The sequence below is a fragment of the Mercenaria mercenaria genome, chromosome 14 (assembly GCF_021730395.1).
Source record: "Mercenaria mercenaria strain notata chromosome 14, MADL_Memer_1, whole genome shotgun sequence".
NCBI lineage: Eukaryota > Metazoa > Mollusca > Bivalvia > Venerida > Veneridae > Mercenaria > Mercenaria mercenaria.
The window spans coordinates 21,944,049-21,949,625 of NC_069374.1; positions in this window are offsets into that span (position 1 = coordinate 21,944,049).

The following is a 5,577-nucleotide window of genomic DNA, read 5'->3' on the forward strand; positions in this document are numbered from 1 at the left end:
ACACCAAGGATGTGATTGGACACTATGCCAGTGGGGTCAAGGTCACTATTACTAAATCTAAGAACAGTATTTCCTGAATAAATTAAATTTTATTAATATATTGAAATAATGAATCATAGCCTTTGAGTAACTTACAGAGTAAGGCCTGAATTTGGATTTCAAATTTTGCCTGTTTGGCCAAGATCCTTTATTCTAAAAACAGAGAGGAGAAACAAACTGTGTCCAATAGACGAATAGAGTAAGAAGTGAAACTTTAGCTATATTAAGCTTATATCATTACCAAAGTCAAGATTACTGTTGAGGTCAAGGTTATTGTTATCAAAATAGTTTTAGAAGCAAGTGACCCAGCAACAAATTATATTAGATTTTAAATGGGAAATCATTCTGAACAATCTCATGAAGATCGGGTAAATAATGTGGCTTTTAAGTGTTAACAAGGCTTCTTGATGTAACCTAGTTTGACTTTCACCTTGACCCAGATTTCATAGAGATGAACAAAGTTTTATGAGGATCAGATACAAGATGTGGCCTCTAGAATGTTAATAATGTTTCAGCTGACCTGAACTTTATTCAGGGTGAACTATACCTATAAGCAAATGGTTTGTCATATAACATCGACATTTGAACTTTAACATCTTCTCCTCTGAAACTACTGGTCAGATTTAAACCAAACTCCATGTATAGCCTTCTGGCAAGGTATTCTCTCAGATTTGTTCATGTCGGGGCTCTTAATCCAATTTAGGGCAACTAGAGATAAAATCAGAGAAAACTTTAAATAAAAAACTTTCCTCATGAACCGCTTGATGGATCTTCATCAAACATGGTTGGTAATTTCATTACGAGGTCCTCTCCCAAATATCTCTAAATAGAGATACTCGGCCCCCTTTCGCTTCTGCTAGAGCTAAAAATAGAAATACCTTTAACCCTTATCATGCTGGACACGACTGATTATGCCTATGCGAACAGTGTAGATCATGATCCACCTGCACATCTGTGCAGTCTGATCAAGATCTACACTGTTTGCGATTCAATCAGTATATTTTTAGTAAGCACCCCTTTTAACAGTTAATGGTACTGTCCAAACTGAAAGATGGACAAGTTCATTATAGAAATTTAGCTGGGTAAGGGTTAAACATCTTTTCATGAAACCTCTGATGCATCATCATAAGATATTCTCTAAGATTTGTTCCAATGGGACACTCGGCCACTAGTAGGGGCCTCCAGTGCTAAAAAGTCCCAAAGAAATACCTTTCGTCCTATGAATCGTTTAGTGAATCTTCATTAAACTTTGGTTTCTAGCTACAATAGAAGACCCTTTCCAAAATTTATTCCGAATATTTGATGTTAACATGTTGTTTTTTCTTCTTTGACCTCAGGTTACCTAGTTTTGAACTTAAATGTATTGAGACAAAAAATTTAGTATTCTGAGGATGCTTTTGGAGATTTTAAAGAAATTGTGGCTCTGAAGTGTTCACAACGTTATTCATATAATTTGCAAAGTTTTTGAACCCAAGTGACCCAGATTCGAAATTATTCGAGACTTTGCTGAGAGGAGTAGTCTGACCAAGTTTCATTAAGATCGGGTTAAATTTGACTCTCGTAGACTAGAGTGTTAAAAGTAAACGTTTGACGGCGATGGACACTGAAATCACTATAGCCGACCTTGAGCAATTCTCACCGTTTCAGCTTACATGAGCACAAAGATTTTGATATAAATAGCAGCATTTTTTACCACGTCAGAACAAATATGCAGAGCACAAGGTCCACAACACTTGGTCGAACCCCCTTCCCATTTTAAAAGTAGCCTGTTTTGCACAATACGAAATAACTGTTAAGGACTGTGAGTGTATTATTGTTAATCAGGGGTTTTCATGGGCGAGTATGCTTGTGAATGAGTAAGTGACTGAGCGACGATAAATCCATGTTTCACGTGCATGCACCCTTAGCTGCAATTGATTGAGGATAATGGTTTAAAAAAGTTAGAAAAGAGCTGCAAATTTACGTCATGTACCTACGGTGTCAGATCAGCTAATATGTGGTTCCGGTAGAAATAATTCAGTTCATACAAAAGAGGTTTCCAAACACCGTTTGGTGCATTATTCCTTAGAAAAAGACATGTACCCCTTTGGGCATCTGATAATACGCTATAAAAACCTATGTGACAACATAAACATTTCTTTATTCATCGAAATGACTTTCGTAATAACTTGAAGCGGAGATGTATATTGTCAAATCTGCGTAATTAAACCATCTTGTTTGAAAAATAAACGTTAACTTAAAAACAAAATACTTGGTCTTGAAGACGAATATATTTCGATCGTTTTATGTGAAAAATGAGGTGCACCAGTCCACAGCCCTATGTTTATCGACATTATAGGTTCTGAATTTAGACTTACACTAAAAAAGCAACAAATTGTTTGATAGACACATGAGGTATGCTCTGACTGTAGGAAGTATGTTTACAGGTCAGTCCATACCCAAATCAACCTCTACGCATCTTTTCAGTCTTAAAGACCCACAACAGCCTAGTGACCGCATAAACTCCATGAAAATCATTCTGGTAATACATGTTAAAAGATGACAGGTGGGCAATTTAGTCCCTTTCTTTATAAATATGTTTTCACTGTGACAACTTCATCTGATTACTTATTCAGTCAACATATTTTCAGTATAGTTTTAAAAACATAAATAACTATCTTACACTGTAGAAACAACGTATGTTCTCCATGACGATTTGATAAAAGGCATCGTGTCTGAAATCATCTGTTCTCCATCTCTGATTCATGTGTGGGAGTTGGCAGTTACTTGCGGAGAACAGGTTTTTACTGGTACAGAACCCAGGAACACTGGTTAGGTTTACTGCGTGCCGTTACATGACTGAAATACTGTTGAAAAACGGCGTTAAACCCCAAACAAACAAACATTTATAATGCCACTGTCTATTTGTAACTACATATTTGTTCATGCAAGTTATGTTATAATTACCATCAAGGAAATACAAAAGAATTCAATTTTTTTGTGGTGGGTCTTTAACTTGTTTTCCAGTTATATACTAAACTTGTACCATTGATATTATGTTTATAATAAAGAGACATACAAATTTTGAGTACCATTAATTCTTTAGTTTGTTAGTGTGCCTTCAAGGACATATGCGGGTTCAGTAGGATTATGGAGGAGGGCCATATTTAAACATGTTGACAGTATAACGACTGAATGGTAATGCTGCGTTTACACTTAGCCACGATGTCCACGATTTGAGAGAAGCGTGGTGAGCGTGGGGGCTCGTGAGATCGAATCGTGGTGATCTTGAGGGAACTTGGTGGAATCGTGATGATCGTAAGGATCGTGACAAAATTTTTGGCAGTCAAAAATTTTGCCACGATTATCCCGATTTATCTTAAATCTTGAGAGAGCGTGATAGAACTTGGAAATCGTTGTAGAGCGTAATGCAGCTTAACAGACATTAACGTAGCGCATCAGACCTTGATGCTCCATCGTATGGGGATCTTGGTGAACTTGGAAACACGATTCTAAGTTCCACTAGATCTGCAGGCATCCTTACATAGTTGACGTTAGAGCCGACACCTTCACGCCTGAGTTCTGTGAAAAGTTGAGAGTATTGTCCCAGTTGGCGCCTTCGGTTTCCACTTAACCATGGTCTCACCCGCCAGGTCTTAGGCTTCTATTCTTCTTCTCATTACTCTCTTTTATATCCTGCCCTATTCCGTCCCTTGTTGCTGCTGCCGACGAGTAACTGTTATAGGCATACACGAAAAATGCAAATTCAGCATTTTGTTCAGCTCTTTGATGCATAGCTCGTTCCTCTTTGAAATCTCTGGACAGAATGAGAGGATGACCCATGACTCCTATTTATACTCCAATCGTGCTCAAAACGTGACATTCTTGATCAAATCGTGACCATAAATCGTTGGAGAGCTTAACAAAACTTGATAACGTGAGGGATCTAAACAGAACGTGACAAAGCGTGATAGCATATCGTGGTAATCGTAAGAGAACTTGAGAGAACGTGATGAAAATCGTGGCAGATCTCGACCAGAATTGTGTTGGTTTCGTAATAAAACGCTGCAGGTAGTAACAAAACGTACTGAGAGCGTAAGAAAGCGTAGGAGAGCGTAGTAATGCAAAATTCGTGCAATAAATCGTGGAGCTCCGAGCTTTTCTTTAAATCGTGGACATCGTGGATATCGTGGCTATTAGTGTAAACGCAGCATTTATAGCAATGGTCTATAAAACGGCATATAAAGTCCACATGTCTACGATTTTTTATGCAAGAACAGAGATCATTGTGTGTTTGTTTTATATACTAACGTCTGCAGAAACCTCCGGGATATGATGATGTCCTCGTTCTCCTCAATAATCCCGCGGGCTTTTGCAAACTTTAACACGAAAAAAAAAAACACTGTATTGGTTCGAGTCGTAAATTCGACCACTTTTTGTGGTTTTTCATAAATATTTCTTTCTTTATAAAACGGATTTGTACAAAATTTCTACCATATGTGCTTTAATACAAGAAACATTGATTGTTATCATTAACGGCAGTTTACAATATGGTAAACGATAAAACCGCGTTTAAAATAACAGACAGGTTTAGCCTCCAGTTTACCTTCAAGAGGTTGTTACATAATATTCGGCCATTTTTTAAACATAAAGTTGGTTATATTTTCAACATTGTCTTGGAAATAAATCGATGCTACAGCGAAAATCGTTCTTTTTTTCAACAGAATGCGATCAATTTTCAATAACATACCTCGTTGGAAATATTTGCCAACAGAGATATAAAAAGCGCCTGTCATCATTCTCACACCGGCATGACATAGTTTGATTTTTACGTCACTGTTTATTACATATTCTAGCATAAAACTGCAGTTATTGTTACTTTTCGGGGGTGTTTTAACAGGAGAGAACACGTGTGTTAACAGAGAGATTCTCGCGTTCACGTTTTTTTACTCGTTTTATGCTAGAATAGCGTTAGCGTATGTTCTTTTCGTGAATCGTGCGCGTGCGATGACGTCACGCGACCCGCGATACAAAATATTTGCTGTTTAGAGTACAAAGGACAACTTTTGTTTCTTCTCACCTTAACTTGTTGTTTTTTTTTTGCCGATTTAGTTGCTAACGCAATCGCTTGTGATGAATTTACGACTCGGACAAGTATGGTTCTTAATTAATTCTCGTCCATCCAATTAAGGTTAGGTCACGGATACCCACCAATACGAGCGTTGTTTTACTACTTGCCGATTTTAGCATTATACTTGAATACTTAAAAACCTCTTAACAAACAGAGCAACTATTGCACTTTACGTGCTCCACCTTTCATAAGAACACTCGGCATGCTGTGCGTGCTAAAAACGTACAATACCATTGAAAAGCATACAGGCAAATACAGTGCTAACATGATATGATCCAGACCAAATGATTTGTGAAGATTTTTTAATATAATTCAACAGTTAGATTTGTTGGGCAGATTTGGCGTTGTCGGGCTGCCTCAGACAAAACAGTATGATGTTTTCCACTCCGTGTAGTTTTAGTACTGAATATAACAAAAGAGAGAAAAGA